Genomic DNA, 18,295 nt, shown 5'->3' with positions numbered 1-18,295 from the left:
GGATAGAAAGCCCTGTGGAATCTTCAGAGATGATTCAGACAGTGGTCTTTCTCCTAAAGTGGACTCGGAAAATATAGGACACATCCAAACATGTATAATGCAAGATAGAACACTGAAAGTGACTATGAGAGATTTCCAAAAATAACATAATGCAAGTATTTGTCAAAAGACAATCCTTCATAGTGAGGATGAGAGGTTTCCTAGAAAAGTATCCTTTGTAAGAAGTTCTTTTTTTTTTATTTTTAGACAGAGTTTCGCTCTTGTTGCCCAGGCTGGAGTGAAATGGTGCAGTCTCAGCTCACTACAACCTCCACCTCCTGGGTTCAAGCGATTCTCCTGCCTCAGCCTCCTGAGTAGCTGGGATTACAGGCATGTGCAACCACACTCAAGCTAATTTTTGTATTTTTAATAGAAATGGGGTTTCACCAAGTTGGTTAGGCTGGTCTCAAACTCCTGACCTCAGGTGATCAACCCGCATCGGCCTCCCAAAGGGCTGGGATTACAGGCATCAGCCACTGTGCCAGGCCTGTCTAAAGAATGGTCTTTAAGGGAGAGTTAATAGGATCAATTCAATGCAACAGATTTTTGCTGTCTACCTATTGTGTGGCTATAGTAGGTAGTAGGGAGTTCGTGATGGAAATCTCTATCCTTAAGCTGTTGGGATGGTGATGAAGAATGGTGGAAGACAATCCAGCAACTCAGCACTGTTACGTATTCCAACAGCTCTTTTTACCTCATACTACCTCTGACATCCCTTCGCCACTGAGGTATTCCCAAGCTCATCTCCCATACACTCAAACAGCTTTATGCTGCTTCTCTGTTTTTAACCCTCTATTTAGGATATGGCTTTCAGTCTTGACCTTGCTTTCATACCAGCCTTACCATGAGATGAGTGCTTCATTCTCTGACAGAGGTCCTACAGCCACATGCAGACTCTGCCCATCCCCTGCTCTGGCTCTATCTCTAGGCAGGAAGCTGCTGAATCAAGAAACTGTCACCACAGCTTCCGGCTCCAGCATTACCCTTGTGCGAAGAGGAAGTTGGGCAGTTGAGAAGTATTATCATAGAGATAGATCTAGTGGAGGACATTTGACTTAACCTGTGGGGGTCCAGAAAGGATTCCTAAAAGAGCAGATGCTTGAGAGGAATTACCCAAGAATGAAGGGAAAGGTGAAATTCTCTGTATGTAGAAGAACAACATGTATAAAATCAGGAAGATACAAGAGTTTGATGCCTTTAGGGAACTAGAGAATGAGTTCAGGGCTAGAGGAAGGGTGCATGTGGGCCCAGATGATGCTGGACCTGCAGAAAGAGGCACTAGATCATGATAAGGAGTTTTGTTGTTGTTGTTGTTGTTGTTTTTGAGACGAAGTTTCACTCTGTCACCCAGGCTGGAGTGCAGTGGTGCCATCTCAGCTCACTGCAACCTCCACCTCCCTGATTCAAGCAATTCCCCTGCCTCAGCCTCCTGAGTAGCTGGGATTATAGGTGCACGCCCGGCTAATTTTTTTTGTATTTTTAGTAGAGACAGGGGTTTCACTATGTTGGCCAGCCTGGTCTGGAACTCCTGACCTCAGGCAATCCCCTCGCCTCGGCCTCCCAAAGTGCTGGGATTAGAGACGTGAGCCACGGCAACTGGCTGATAAGGAGTTTGACCTTATTTAGAATATGATAATGAGTCAGGCAGGAGGACAAAATGTACTAATGATGTTGCTTTAAGAGTAAAGTTCAAATATATGAACATATGCTTAATATATCATATAAAACCTTTGAACTTTAAAATAGTCTTGCTTTAATTACTTTAATTAATTATCCTCGATAAGCTGCTTGTAAACTTCATTCATAAAAGATAGTATGTGAGAACTTGAAATGAAATTATAGTACTTCGTGATTCTTTCCTTCCTTCCCTCCCTTCCTCCTTCCCCATCCCTCCCTCCCTCCCTCCCTCCCTTCCTTCCTTCCCTCCTTCCTTCCTTCTTTCCTTCCTTCCTTCCTCTCATTCTCTCTCTCTTTGTTTTTTACTTCTTTCTTTTTTGAGACCCCTTCTGTTGCCCAGGCTGTAGTGTAGTGGCACAATCATGGCTCACTTCAGCCTTGACCTCCTAGGCTCAAGTGATCCTCCTTCCAACTCAGCCTCCCAAGTAGCTAGGACCAGAGGCGTGTGCCACCATGCCCAGTTAATTTTTATTTTTTTGTAGAGACAAGATCTCACTATGCGTCTAGGCTGGTCTTGAATTCCTGGGCTCAAGTGATCCACCCTCCTCAGAATTCCAAAATGCTGGAATTACAGGCACAAGCCACCACACCCAGCCCCTGGTTTATTTTTTATTAATTGGAACAGTTTTATATTACCTGGAGTGATCTCCTTAGAAGAGTAATTGCACACATATGGGATTCAACCTGGGCAATGTTATTTCCATGTGGTAGTCTGCTATTCATGTACTGTCTCCCAGACAATTTTTTTTTCTTTTTTTAGTTTTGCTTTCTCTCACAATATAAAATTACATATTCTATCCTACTAAAGAGCATGTTAAATGCAAAGATAAAAATATAAGAACCTGTTAGAAGAAGCTGATGGCTTAAAAGAGAAAGGAAATTAACTTCCTTGATGTTAACATTTTGGCTGTTTGACAAGCTGATGGAAATTTTCTAAATGAGGAAAAGATGAAAGTTTTCTTGAAAATGATTACCTTTAGTAAGAAGAATGATCTCCACAGTGATTTCTTGGTGTAGAAAATAAGGAACTCCAAGAGGATTATTATGGCCTTCTACTCCAGTCAAGACCTGCCCAACATATTCTTTTGCACAGTACAAAAGAATTTCAGTTCGAGTTTCACATTCTGTTAACAGATATATTGTAATTGAATAAAACCAATGCACAAAATGTTAAAATAAGTCATTTATTTGTTAAGAATTCTGAGAAGTAGCTATGTTATTGCTCATCATTTCTTAGCTTTGTTTTTATATAGTTTTATTGTATCTATATATTCTTTAAAAATGCATTTAAAAATTTTAAAATTAATGAAATTTTTAAAAGCAGTTTTAGGTTGACAGAGTAGAAAGTACAGAGGGTTCTCATATAACCCTACTTCCCTCTCTGTCCCTCCCTCCAGTTCCCCCTTTTGTTGACATGCTGGATTCATGTGGTATCTTTATTGTAACTGCTGAGCCAATATTACCATAGGATTTCTTAAGAGACCCTGGGGTCTTGCTATGCTTACCAGGCTGGTTTCTAACTCCTGAGCTCAAGCAATCCTCCTACCTCAACCTCCCAAAGTGCTGGGATTACAGATCAATATAATAGTGTCAATATAAGTTCATACTGTTGCTGTCATTGTAAATTACTTATTTTGATTGTTGTATAACACTTTCTGTTGAAATATACCACAGATTATTTATCCACCCTCCTGTAGATGGGCATGTGTATGAGTTGTTTCCAAGTTTTTGCTTTTGTAAAAAGTGGAGTTTTGATTGTTCTTGTACCTGGTGCCTGCTGTATATGTGCAAGAGTTTCTCTTGATGTATACCTAACAGTAGAATTGTTGGCTCATAGGGTATAGGAATATTCAATTTGGAGTGATAATGACACAATTTGCCAATTTGCATTTTCTTTTTTTGTTGTTGTTTAGTACCTATTATGCCCCAGAACCAACTTTCATTGGATCCACAGCCTTCCCAACACCTAGCACAGACTCCTTAAGTTGTTGCCTTTTGAATAAACGTAAAATGATGTCTCCCTATGCTCTTTTTTTAGAGACAGCATCTCACTCTGTTGCCCAGACTGGAGTGCAGTGGTGCAATCATAGCTCACTGCAACCTTGAACTCCTGGGCTCAAGTGATCCTCCCACCTCAGCTTCCTGAGTACCTAGGGATACAGGCATGCACCACCATACCCAGCTAATCTCTGTAGTCCTTATTTGCATTTTTCTGATCAATAAAGCTGTTGAACAAAAGTTCTCAATTTTAATATTGCTTAGTAGATGTTAATTACAAAGAGTTTTTAACTTTTGTTTTTGACAGTAAAGTCATCAAATCAAATGGAGGAGATTTTTTTATATAGTGCCAGGTAGGAATCCAGTTTCTTCCTGCTATATTTATTAAACAGATTCTCCTTTCCTCACTTTTCTGACATGGCATCTTTGTCATATATCAAACATTTATGTGTGGGTCTGTTTCTAAGATATCCATTCTATTTCATTGGTTAATTTTAATGCTGCACCAATCACACACCATCTTATTAATTTTAGTTTCATAATAAATATTGATAGTTACTAGGACAAATCCTCTCTCTCTGATACTTCTTTAGAAATAACTTGGCCGGTCGTGGTGGCTCATGACTGTAATCCCAACACTTGGGAAGGCCAAGGTGGGTGGATTGCCTGAGGTCAGGAGTTCGTCACCAGCCTGACTAACATGGTGAAACCCCATCTCTACTAAAAATACAAAAAATAGCCAGGTGTGGTGGTGTATGCCTGTAGTCCCAGCTACTCAGGAGGCTGAGGCAGGAGAATCACTTGAACCCAAGAGGTGAAGGTTGCAGTGAGCTGAGATTGCACCACTGCACTCCAGCCTGGGCGACACAGCAAGACTCTGTCTCAAAAAAAAAGTAACCTGGCTATTCATGGACACTTATTATTATTCAATATATATTTTAGAGTAATCTTATCAAGTTCCATTAAAACTCTTGTAGGAATTTTAATTGGAATTACATTGGATATTTTGATAAATTTGGGAACAATTGACACATTCATAATAATACGTCTTCCCACACATTAACACAGGTATAGCTCTCCATTTATTCAGAACTTTTTCATATTTCTTAACAATGTTTTATAATAATTTCCCCTAAAGAGGTCTTGGCTAACTTCCATTAGCTTTATTCCTAGATAGTTGATATTCTGTGATATTACTGTAAACAGTTTATTCTCTTTATGTTTTCTAGTTGTTTGCTGCTAGTATGTAGTAATGCAATTGACTTTTGTTTTACATCAGACATCTTGTTAATTTGAAAATTATTTGGGATTTTCTATGTAAACAATCATATCAACCACAAATACAGTTTTATTTCCTCCTTGACAATCCTTATGCCTCTGCACTGGTTAGGACCACCAATGAAGATTAACTAGAAAAAATGATAGGGGAATCTTCATCTCATTCCTGTTTTAAAGGGGGAATGCTTCTGCCAGGCGTGGCGGCTCATGCCTGTAATCCCAGCACTTTGGGAGGCCAGATGGGCAGATCACAAGGTCAGGAGTTTGAGATCAGCCTGACCAACACGGTGAAACCCTGTCTCTATTAAAAATACAAAAATTAGCCAAGCATGGTGGCATGCGCCTGTAGTCCCAGCTCCTCAGGAGGCTGAGGCAGGAGAATCGCTTGAACCTGGGAGGCAGAGGTTGTAGTGAACCAGGATCGCACCACTGTATTCCAGCCTGGGCAACAGAGTGAGACTGCGTGTAAAAAAAAAAAAAAAAAAAAGGAATGCTTTTAATATTTTCCCATTTAGAATGATGTTTCTTTAGATTTTCTAGTATAGATACTCTAATCAAGTTAAGGAAGTTTCCATCTACTACTAATGTACTAAAATTTTTAAATTATTTTTAAAAATTGTAAGTAATTTTTAAAATTATGAATAGCTGTCAAATTTTGTAAAATACTTGTTTTATGGCTGGGCATGGTGGCTTATGGCTGTAATCCCCAGACTTTGGGAGGCCAAGGCAGGAGGATCACTTGGAGCCTAGATTTCATGACCAGGCTGGGAAACAAAGCAAGGACCTGTCTCTATAAAAAGAAAATTAAAAATTAGCTGGGCTTGGTGTGCTTATAATCCCAGCTACTTATGAGCCTGAGGTGAGAGTATTGCTTGAGCCCAGGAGTTGCAGGTTACAATGAGTTATGATCCCACCACTGCACTCCAGCCTGAGTAAGAGTGAAACTCTATCTATAAAAATAAATAAATAAATAAATAAATAATTGTTTTACTTTTTTTTTTTCCCAGACAGAGACTCACTGTGTCGCCCAGGGTGGAGTGCAGTGGCACATTCTCAGCTCACTGCAACTTCCACCTCCCAGGTTCAAGTGATTCTTCTGCCTCAGCCTCCTGAGTAGCTGGGACCACAGGCATCTGCCACCATGCCCGGCTAAGTTTTTTGTATTTTTAGCAGAGACAGGGTTTCCCCATGTTGGCCAGACCAGTCTTGAACTTCTAACCTCGTGATCCACTCGCCTTGGCCTTCCAAAGTGCTAGGATTATAGGCATGAGTCACCTCACCTGGCTGTTTTACATTTTTAATATGATCATACAGCATTTCTATTTTAATCTGTTGATGTGACAAATTATATACATAGATTTTCTAATATTAAACCATTGGTTGTAGGATATTACCTTTTTAAATACATTGTTGGGTTTGATTTGCTAATATTTTGTTCAGTATTTTTGCAAAAATACTAAATACTATTTGTCTCCATAAAAGGTATTACTAAAAACCTAGCAAGAGACATAGAGCAAAATATTGAGGAAAATCTACAAAATAAAATGGAATTAAAGCAAGCATTTAAAAGGATCGGAGTGCTGGGTGCAGGGACGCATGCCTGTAATCCCAGCATTTTGGTAGACTGAGGCGGGCAGATCACCTGAGGTTGGGAGTTTGAGACCAGCCTGACCAACATGGAGAAACCCTATTTGTACTAAAAATACAAAAATTAGCAGGGCATGGTGGCACATGCCTGTAGTCCCTGCTACTCAGGAGGCTGAGATAGGAGAATCTCTCGAACCCGGGAGGCGGAGGTTGCAGTGAGCTGAGGTTGTGTCATTGCACTCCAAACTCCATCTCAAAAACACAAAAACAAAAACAAAAAAAAAGGATTTGAGTGAAAAATATAGGTAAGGAAGATAAGAAAAGAGATCCAACATATGCATAATTGGTGTCCTCACAAACATGGACCCTCACCCACCCTGAAAAAGAACCATCATGTGTATTTAAAGACATAAATCAAGAAAAATTATTTCTACAGATAAAACATAACTTAACTCTATTATGGACCAACCTACATGAAATATATCCTAGCAAAAAAGTTACTGAATGTCAAAGACCAAAAAAACCCAGCAAAACATTTCACTCTTGTCACCCAAGCTAGAGTGTAATGGTGATCTCGGCTCACTGCAACCCCTGCCTTCTGGGTTCAAGCAATTCTCTTGCCTCAGCCTCCCGAGTAGCTGGGATTACAGACGCCCACCACCACTCCCAGCTAATTTTTATATTTTTAGTAGAGACGGGGTTTCACAATGTTGGCCAAGCTGGTCTTGAACTCCTGCCTCAGGTAATCTGCCTGCCACAGCCTCCCAAAGTGCTGGGATTGCAGGCATGAACCACCACACCCAGCCTGATTTTTTTCATAGCCCTGACTCGAACTCAGTAAAATAATGTCCTCAAGGAACCCAAAGTCCTCAGGGAAGGGAAGCATGACTCAACAATTTTATGTCCAGTTAAATTGTCTTTCAGTTATAAAAGTAATAGAAGTACAATTCTGAATATGAAAGAATTCAGGCAATATAACTCCTGTGAGTTCTTCTTGAACAAACTGCTTGAGGTTTTACTTTCAGCCAGGTAAGTGATGGAGAAACTGCAGCAAAAGGACAAAATGTGAAGTATTGAATTCATTTAGCTGACATAGACTGTAAAATAGACTATATAGACTAAAACAATAGACTAAAATAAAAGTCAAGTTTATGGTTAAAGATAAAACATAAATGTCATAAATTCTGATGTTCAAGGAATGTTACTTTTAATAAAGTTACTTTGTTATTAATGAAGTTACTTTTAATAAAGTTACTTTTAATAAAGTAGAAACAGGAAGAAAAAAGAAGGTAAAGGCTCAAGTAACCTCAAGTAATATGATTAAGAAAATCCATCTGACTTTGGGATTTTTTAAAAAGTTCGCCAGGTGATTCTAATATGCAGGAAAATTTAGGCACCTTTACATTATGAGAATAACATTAATTACTCACCTGTTTAAGTCCCAATGGACCATGGTAAGCCACCAAACACTGTTAACTTCTGTCAGCCTTCAGAACCCTTTAACTAGACCAGGGAACAGCAGTGTGTAACAACTGGTATGTTAAACATTATGTGAGAAGACTAAGTACGTTTTTTTTTTCTTCTTGGTATGACACATTGTTTCAATGTACAATCTTGGTAAGAACAGGTTGTTCTTGACTATGAATCTGGTCAATTGTTATAGAAATCACCAATAAGGGTTACATTGAATAAATCCAATCAGTATGTCAATACCCAGAACAGTATCAATTATGGTGATTGACGAAAGAACAGTAGGCACAGTACAGACCAAAAATAAATAAATTAGAAAGCAAACACACCAAAACCCGAAAATAACCACTTAAAAGATCTGGTATCGAGAAAATTCAATAATGTTTGCTGCCTCCTCCTTGGGAGAAGTTGGGGACCAGCTCCCAGACATTATCTTTGTCTTTTCTTTTTTCCTGTTTTCATAATTATTTTCTGATTCCATTCTGGGTTTTCCCACTAGTCTATTTGTTGGTTTGGATTTGCTCCCCTAAGGCTAGCTGCAATTCTGAGCAGCCACTGGTAACCACTATCTTAGCTTTGTCATTACATTTTCTTTGAATACTTTACGAACAGCTCCTGCTGTCCCTTATCACGGTTCCCCCCAGTAATTCTGAGTCCCCCAACTTTAGCCATAAAATTACACATTTTCATGTTTGTTTGCTTTTGCGGTGAATCCACCTCCCTTCAGAGTGATCTGCATATTTTTAATTTTTGAAGGCTGGTAGGCCTTGTTGCTGTGACATAACCCAACAGGGCTTGGAGCATATTACTCAGCAGCCCCTCTTTTTTTATTTTGAGATAGGGTCTCACTCTGTTGCCCAGGCTGCAGTACTGTGGCACGATCTCAGCTCACTGCAACCTCTGCCTCCCGGTTGAAGCGGTTCTCTCGCCTCAACCTCCTGAGTTGCTGGGAGTACAGGCGTGTGCCACCACGCCCAGCTAATTTTTCTGTGTATCGTACACACAGGGTTTCACCCTGTTGGCTAGGCTGATCTCGAACTCCTGGACTCAAGTGATCCACCTGCCTTGGCTTCCCAAAGCACTGGGATTACAGGTGTGAGCCATTGAGCCCGGCCCGAAGATGTTTTTTGTGTGCTTAAAATTGAATGTGTTTTCTGCAGTTGAGGTTACAGTGTTCTCCATATGTCCATTAAGTCAAATTTGCTAACCATATTGTTCAAATCTTCTGTATCTTTTCTGATATTTTGGGTCTTCTTATTCTATCAGTATTGAAAAAGGTAGATTCATATTACCCACTATGATTATAATTTTGTCTAATCGTATTTATAGTCACGTTAATTTTTGCTTTTTAGATGTTGGGGCCACTTTATGAAGTTCATACAAATTTAGAATTATTCTGTCTTCCTGGTGAATTGGACCTGGATATTTTATCATTGTGGAATGGTTTTCTATCTCTACTTTTTGTTTTAAAGCCTGATATTATTGAAGCTACATCAGTTTTCTTATGGTTAGTATTTGCATGGTCAAAATTTTTCCATTCTTTTGCTTTCAACTTCAGGATCTGTACCGAAAAAGGTGAGAGTTTATTGAATTCTAGTTTGACAGCTACTTTCTTTCAGCACATTGAAGCTACCATTCTTTTTTTTTTTTTTTTTAATTATACTTTAAGTTCTAGGGTACATGTGCATAACGTGCAGGTTTGTTACATATGTATACTTGTGCCATGTTGCTGTGCTGCACCCATCAACTCGTCAGCACCCATCAACTCGTCATTTACATCAGGTATAACTCCCAATGCAATCCCTCCCCCCTCCCCCCTCCCCATGATAGGCCCCGGTGTGTGATGTTCCCCTTACCATTCTATTGTCTTCTGCATTCCATTGCTGTTGTTGGGATCTAACTATGGCTCCCTTAAAGGTATAAACTGCAGATATGAGCCTGGGCAGCAGGAACTTAAACTCAGACAATTCATCCTCTTTCTCATGGACTGAGATTATGAGCCTGCTGGCCTAAATTAGAGGCTAAATTTACAAGCAACTTTAAATTTGTATTGATATCAGAACTTCTCTATTTTCACCAAGAATAATTGTTTTAGGAATGACCAAATTCTGAGACCAGGATTGGCTGCATAATTTGTAGGACCCTGTGCAAAACGAAAGATGCAGGGCTGATGTTTAAAAATTATTAAGAACATTAACTTGGCAATAGCAAAACATGAAGCCTAGTGCAGGGTCCTTCTGATCATGGAGCCCTGTGCAATTGCACATATTGCACACCCATGAGGCTGCCTGTGTGAGAGGGGCTATGCTTGCAGAACTCATCTGCACAAATGGACTTATTTATTCCATTAGGACTGCAGTGAAATTCAAAGGGCAAGAAAGATGCTCACAAAAAAATGAGTCATAAGATCATTCAAAGATTTCATTTTAGAAGTGCACAGTCTCTAAAAGGACTAAGCAATAAGTGCTTATTGCTCCAGGAAGTTCTCAACAGTTCTGGGATCCTTTACTAGTAATTTGCATGATTGAAAGAACTAGGCTTAGATAACTTTCTAACCAAAAATCAGTGCCCTGTGCCCTTTGTTCACAATGTTGACATGACCAGTATGACTGATACACCACCTCCCTCGAACCTACTGGGAGGCTTTTCTCGGTGAATAGTTCAGGCACCATTTACCCTAGAAAAATGAAGACTACTACAACTAGAAAGAATCTTGGTATGTTGGCCACCATCCAGTAAGAGGTTCTTAGACCGACATAACCACCTAACCTTTGAATCCTGGCTGCCTGAAATTTTTGGTTACATTTAAAAATGGTCAAACAAGAGCATACATATAAACTAGCTCCTGTTGTGTACGCGGTGCCTGCTAGAACTTGTGGACAGATGTGATAGAAATGAATTCTGTTAATTATATAATTTTGAACTATTTAATTCAGCTAAAATGATACCAGACCCATTTGATGAATAAAAAGATTGCATGAATAAAAGGAGTCATAAAATTTTAGAAAGAATTGGATAACCTTCTTGCAAACACAAAAACTTTTTCTAGAGAGAATAAACAAATTACTTTTTTATAATTCTCAGCTATTGACTTAAGAAGGCCACTTATTCGGATTATAATAAGCAAGCAGAATGTCAAAGAGGTGAAAGGACTCGCTTTCGTTCAATTTACTACAAACATCACCACTTATAAGAAGGTAGTACTGAAGCAGAAGGAAAAAAGAATTCAGAGTTCAGTTCTGCTTTCTGAACATTTTCCCATGTTTTGGTTTTGTAAAGGACAACTACCACCCGTCCTTTAGACTTCACTGTGGAAATAATAACTTAGATGAAACAAATGCATACCAGCAAGTAAATAATAGTTGTGTGTGATGTGTGCCTGGAAGAGTATCAGGCCAAATTAAAATTCAGATATCTGATAAGATACCAGGCTTTCATTAGGTGGGGCAAATGAAAAACAATACTATTATTCATTCATTCAACAAATGCTTATTGAATGTTTACCATATGTCAAGTGGTAAGATAGTGAAAAATAAAAGATTTATATATATATAATCTTGCATATATGTAATCTATTATATATAAGATTATATAATATATATAGTACCAGAGATTAATATAAAGAGGAAAAAGGCAGGCAAAAGGACTAGGAAGTGGAGAGGAGTTAAAATTTTACATAAAGTGGTGGTCAAGGTAGACTTCACTGAGAAGATAACATATGAAGAAACACTTGAAGAAGATGCAGGAATTATGAGAGTTTGAGTGTTTGTGGATATGAAGAGATTGAAGATAAAAGAGAAGAAATCAATAATGGAAGAAAGTCTGGGAGGTGAGAAGGGGGTGAATCAAGGGGTGTAGGCAAAGAGGGTGGGCTCAGTAAAGGGGAAAGACAATTCATTTTCAGATATCAGAGAAAATGACCTAAATATGAGTTAAGAGTAAAAGGGCAATTGTAACTTGTTGACTTTTATACAAAGTTAAGGTCATATTAGCAATCTTAAATCCTGTGGGATGTGATGACATCTAAAGAAATAGTGATGATCATTAGTAGAAAAAAGAAAGGTAAAAATATATAACTTTGAGGCCTGAGGTATAGCATAAGGAAAAACAAGCTTATCTTAGAATAATGCATGGATAGGTTCAATGTTTAATAAATTATTATGACAGCTTATAAAGAAAGCACCAAGCAAAATAAGGCCATGACTTTATAACCATGAAAAAAACATAAAACTGCCGGGCGCGGTGGCTTATGCCTGTAATCCCAGCACTTTGGGAGGCCAAGGTCAGGAGATCGAGATCGTCCTGGCCAACACAGTAAAACCCCATCTCTACTAAAAATATGAAAACAAAAAATTAGCCAGGCGTGGTGGCGGGCACCTGTAGTCCTAGCTACTCGGGAGGCTGAGGCAGGAGAATGGTGAACCTGGGAGGCAGAGCTTGCAGTGAGTAGATCGTGTCACTGCACTCCAGCCTGGGTGACAGAGCAAGACTCTATCTCAAAAAAAATAAAACAAAAAATAAAAAATATGTAAATAAAACCATCTGAAGGAAATTCAGGAAACTAAAGTTATCCAGCACACACCAGAAATGTATCATCGATAAACACTGGTTTGGATTCCATGGTCCCCAGCAAAGAAAGTAAAAATCAATTCAACTCTGGCATATATTTTTCATTTTCTGACAAAAGAGTGTTTCCAAAATCACTGATATAACCACATTTTTTTCCAGAACTAAGTTTTAGGACAAATTCACCATAAGCCCTTTTATGTTTAAAAGGAATTGGAAATATCACAGATATTTTATCATGATTTTACTAAAACTGGGGAATTGCTACTCAAAATTTTATAAAACAGAGGCTGCACCATCCAATTATGGTGAACAAAGGTGTAGGTCACTTATTCTGTGATGATCTCGCAGTACAAGGATGTTTACTCTTTCAGAAACTAGCTTAACCGACGCCTTAGTGTTTTGTTTGTTTGTTTTTTAACAAAGAAACTTGCTTAAGTTCTGAATAAAATCTGCCTGAAGTTCATAGCACAAGGCTAAGAGTTATGTTTGGTTGCATTTCAATATTATAAGTGCCCTTTTCTGATATCTTTTATAAGGTTCTAAAATAAATGGACAGTAGATATTAGATGTAGTTTGACAGGTAACCAAACAAAAATAAACATACAAAGAAATGTTAGGAAAGAAACCCATTACTGTTATATTTGTGAATGAATGACTCTAGAATGGAAAAGTAGCTTAGACTCTGAGCGAAGACAAAGCATAACAAAAATTCATGAATTTTTAAATTTAGAAAACTGCTGCATAAAACATGGAGAAATATTTAAAGTCTGTAACTGAGCCTACAAGAAAAAGAGAAAATTCTCTGGTGCCAGAAATTGCAGATAACTCATTTCTAGAGTGGCAAGTGTATTAACTGATACTAAGATAGATTACTGGATACAAATGTTGACCCCAGTAACCAGGGGGTGGGTTTTAACAATCAAGGAGAACATAAAATATAGTCTGGACCCTTCTAAAGCAGGGATATAAAACTGATACTTCCTTAAGAAAGCAATGATCTAATGAAGGAGTTCCCCTGTGGGTAAGACGAATAGAAAAACTGTCAAATCAGAGTCAAGGAAGTTTGCTCTGCGCTGGACTCTGTTTGGGATAGAGATCCCCTTCCCCAAATGAGAAACCAAAACTTAAAGTTAAGCTTCTTCCAGATGAGGAATCTGAATTTATTCTACCCCTGTGGTGAGGCAAGTCCAAGCTGAGACATTAATATTAAAACTGATGCAGGACCCCAGTGAAAAATACCTAGGGTGCCTGGCAGAAGCAAATACAAAACTGCTCTATAAGGTTGTTCTTTCATCAATGGTCCATGAATTTTACACTCTAGCTAGGTTCACAATAAAAAATGGCAAAGTCACTCAAAATACACAATAAAAACCCAACAAAACATACAAAATTAGATTACAGTCCCTCCAAACACAATAAACAGGAGAATAAGCAACCTCAAGGCCTTGAGTTATAGAAAAACATTTTGGCCGGGCGCGGTGGCTCAAGCCTGTAGTTCCAGCACTTTGGGAGGCCAAGACGGGTGCATCACGAGGTTAGGAGATCGAGACCATCCTGACTAACACGGTGAAACCCCGTCTCTACTAAAAAATACAAAAAACTAGCTGGGCGAGGTGGCGGGCGCCTGTAGTCCCAGCTACTTGGGAGGCTGAGGCAGGAGAATGGCATAAATCCGGGAGGCGGAGCTTGCAGTGAGCTGAGATCCGGCCACTGCACTCCAGCCTGGGCGACAGAGCGAGACTCCGTCTCAAAAAAAAAAAAAGAAAAAAGAAAAAAAAGAAAAATATAAAAAAAATGTATATTTTTCTTTTTTCTTTTTTTTTTCTTTTTTGAGACAGGATCTCGTTCTGTTGCCCAGGCTGGAGTGCAGTGGTGTGATCACTCCTGGGCTCAAGTGATTCTCCCATCTTAGCCTCCTGAGTAGTCGGGATTACATGCATAAGCCACCATGCCCAGTCAGAAAATGTTTCTGAAAAATAATTATCTTTCAAGTTATTAAAAAGATTTAAAAAACTAATTTTGAAAAAAATTATATATATATATATATATATATATATTTTTTTTTTTGAGACGGACTCTTACTCTGTCACCCAGGCTAGTGCAGTGGCGCCTTCTCGGCTCACTTCAACCTCCCGGGTGGAAGCAGTTCTCCTGCCTCAGCCTCCTGAGTAGCTGGGATTACAGGCGAGTGCCACCACGCCCAGCTAACTTTTGCATTTTTAGTAGAGACGGGGTTTCACCATATTGGTCAGGCTGGTCTCAAACTCCTGACCTCATGATCCGCCCACCTCGGCCTCCCAAAGTGCTGGGATTACAGGGGTGAGCCACCGCGCCCGGTGTAATAGTAATTTTTAAAGATAAAAAGATTAAAGAAAAGACAAGAATCAAAATTACAGGATAATGCATAGGAAAGAAAACAGGCAATTTTGATTTTGAAAAACATAAAATTCTAGAAATTAAAAAGTTATTCGAATTGAAAAATTCAATGAACTAGTTATTAGAGTACAAATTATACGCACCTGAAGAGAAATAATAATAAAATGGAAGATAGAGAAGAAAAAAAAATTTTTTAAGGTTTATTTATTTTTTCTTTTGTTTTAACTTTAAGTTCCGGGACACATGTGCAGAATGTGCAAGTTTGTTACATATGTATATATGTGCCATGGTGGTTTGCTGCACCTAACAACCCGTCATCTAGGTGTTTTGTTTGTTTGTTTGTTATTTTGAGACGGAGTCTGGCTTTGTCAGCCAGGCTGGAGTGCGGTGGCGCGATCTTGGCTCAATGCAAGCTCCGCCTCCTGGGTTCACGCCATTCTCCTGAGTAGCTGGGACTATAGGCGTCCGCCACCACGCCCGGCTAATTTTTCATTTTCGTATTTTTAGTTGAGACGGGGTTTCACCGTGTTGGCCATGATGGTCTCGATTCCTGACCTCGCGATCCGCCCGCCTCGGTGTCCCAAAGTTCTGGGATTACAGGTGTGAGCCACCACGCCCTGCCCCCGTCATCTAGGTTTTAAGCCCCACATGGATTAGATATTTGTCCTAATATTCTCCCTCCCCTTGCCCCCCACCCCCGAGAAAATTATTTAGAATGCATCATGCAGTGGTAAAAGGATGAAAAATATGATTGAGAGGTTCTGAGACATGAAGAATAAACTGATAGGCCTAATATATGTCTGATAGTGGGTTCAAAAAGAATAGTAAGAATGCAAGAGAGCCTATATATAAAACATAATGGCTGATAATTTTCCAAAGATTATGAAAGAGGCAAATTCCCAAATAGAGGAGCACATTGAGAATGGAAAAGAATAAATACAAATAAAATAAGGCAATGTGCAATGGCTCACACCTGTAATTCCAGTGCTTTGGGATGCCAAGACAGAAGGATCATTGCTTGAGACCAGGAGTTTGGACAAAGCCTGGGCAATATAGCAAGACTCTGTGTCTACAAAAAAGAAAAATGTTAGCTGGGCCATGGTGGTGTGCACCTATAGACCTATATAGTCCTAGCTATTCAGCAGGCTGAGCAGGAGGATTGCCTGAGCCCAGGAATTTGAGGCTGCAGTAAGCTATGCTCATGCCACTGCACTCCAACCTGGTGACAGAGTGAGACCCTGTCTCAAAAAATAAATAAATAAATAAATAAAAATAAAATGAAAGCAAAGTAAATGTGATGTCTGTATGTCCAAACACATTACAGTGATACTACAAAATTCCTACAAAGCCACTGCCCTCCAGCCTGGGCTACTGAGTGAGACTCCATCTCAAAAAAAAAAAAAAAAAAAAAAAAAAAAAAATTCCTAAAAAAGAAAAGAACTCTTAAGGAAACCCTGAGAAAATGTGGACATTGCAAAATACCTCAGATATAAAGAAAAATCAGAAAGGCAACCCAGAACAATTTCATTGATAACAGATACATCAGTAGCAACTATAGAAATCAGAAAACAAAGAATAATTATTTCAAGGTGCCAAAGAGGAAAAAAAAAACATCAGCATAGAATTCTACATCAGGTGAACCTATCGTTCAAGAATGAAAGAGAAGTAAAAACGTTTCAGACAAGCTGACTGAGGCAGTCTGCATCTTAGACTTTTTCAGACAGAACTTTCTTAATAGAAAGAGAAATGAATTAGGGAAGAGTGGGATGCAAAAAACAATGATGATCAAAGGATTTTTAAATATTGACCTAATAAAACAACAATAAAATGACTAAATTTGGTTTAAAATGAGGTGATCCCTGCTGTCTCCCACAAACAATTTTATTTTTTGAGAATTAGATGAGCTTATTTTAAAGTTTATGTGGAAAAATAAACCAGAATAGTTGGGAAAAAATATGAAATAGAGTAATGAATGGCAACTCTGTCTATAAGCTATTAAATCATTTTATAAAGATAATTAGGGTAATGTAGTATGGGCAGGTAGAAAAACAGACACGTGAAATAATAGAAAGTACAGAAATTGTTGTAACATATATTGAAATTTAGTATATAATAAAGGTCAGACTTAAGTCTTGAAAAAGACAGATTAAGCAATTAGTACATTAGAACAACTGGTAGCTATTAGGGAAAGAAGCAAATGTAATCAGCTGGGTGTGGTGGCTCACGCCTGTAATATCAGCACTTTGAGAGGCCAAAGTAGGCAGATCACTTGAGGTCAGGAGTTCAAGACCAGCCTGGGCAACATGGTGAAACCCCATCTCTACTAAAAATACAAACTTAGCTGGCCATGGTGGTACATGCCTGTAGTTCCAGCTACTCGGGAGGCTGAGGCATGAGAATTGCTTGAACCCAGGAGGCGGAGACTGCAGTGAGCCAAGATCATGCCACTGCACTCCAGCCTGGGCGACACAGCGAGACTCTGTTACAGAAAAAAAAAAAAAAAAAGAAGTAAACTTAATCTCTATCTACCTCAAACCCCACACTAAAATAAAACCTAAGCAGATCAAAGATTTAAATGTAAAAAATTAAACTATGAAAATACTTCAAGAAAATATGGAAGAATATTTATTAAAAATCATGAAGTGATGAAGGCCTTTCTAAATCTGACAAAAAAAAATGCAGAAACTATAAAAGAAGCTGTTGCTAAACTTATTACACATAAAATTACGCAAAAATTCCTGCAGGGAAAAAAGCCAAACAGAACCATACACAAAGTTAAAAGACAAATGACAATCTGAGAAAAAAATACTTGCAATTCATATGATAAACGTAAGAAAAAAGCTAACAATTCTATAAAGGAAAGGATATAAGATGTGAAGTGACAGTTCACAAAGAAGGAAATACCAATGGTTCTTAATATATGAACACATAAAAAGAGGTTTTTAACTTAAGTCATAATAAGTGTGAGGGTTAGTTATATGTGTTAACATGACTGACCTAAGGGATGCCAGATAGCTGGTAAAATTATTTCTGGATGGGGCTGAGTGCGGTGGCTCACACCTGTAATCCCAGCAGTTTGGGAGGCTGAGGCTGGCGGATCCACCAGGTCAGGAGTTCAAGAGCAGCCTGGCCAACATAGTGAAAGCCCATCTCTATTAAACATACAAAAATTAGCCAGATGTGGTGGTGTGTGCTTGTAGTCCCAGCTACTCGGGAAGTTGAGGCGGGAGAATCGCTGGAACTCGGGAGGGGGAGGTTGCAGTGAGCCAAGACCACACCATGGCACTCCAGCCTGGGTGAC

General features: G+C 38.9%; 1 protein-coding gene across 1 annotated transcript in view; it reads right to left on the bottom strand.

The window, feature by feature from the left end:
* CDC42SE2 (CDC42 small effector 2) overlaps positions 1-8,116 on the bottom strand; it is a 136,178-nt gene extending 128,062 nt beyond the window's left edge. The window contains exon 1 of the mRNA XM_025387727.1: positions 8,010-8,116. The gene's annotated coding sequence lies outside the window, so the exon portion shown is untranslated. The remainder of the gene's footprint in view (positions 1-8,009) is intronic.
* Positions 8,117-18,295: the final 10,179 nt, after the last annotated feature.

The sequence above is a fragment of the Theropithecus gelada genome, chromosome 6 (assembly GCF_003255815.1).
Source record: "Theropithecus gelada isolate Dixy chromosome 6, Tgel_1.0, whole genome shotgun sequence".
Taxonomy (NCBI): Eukaryota; Metazoa; Chordata; class Mammalia; order Primates; family Cercopithecidae; genus Theropithecus; species Theropithecus gelada.
Note: the sequence above shows the minus strand (reverse complement) of the source record. Positions and strands in the feature narration are given on the sequence as shown.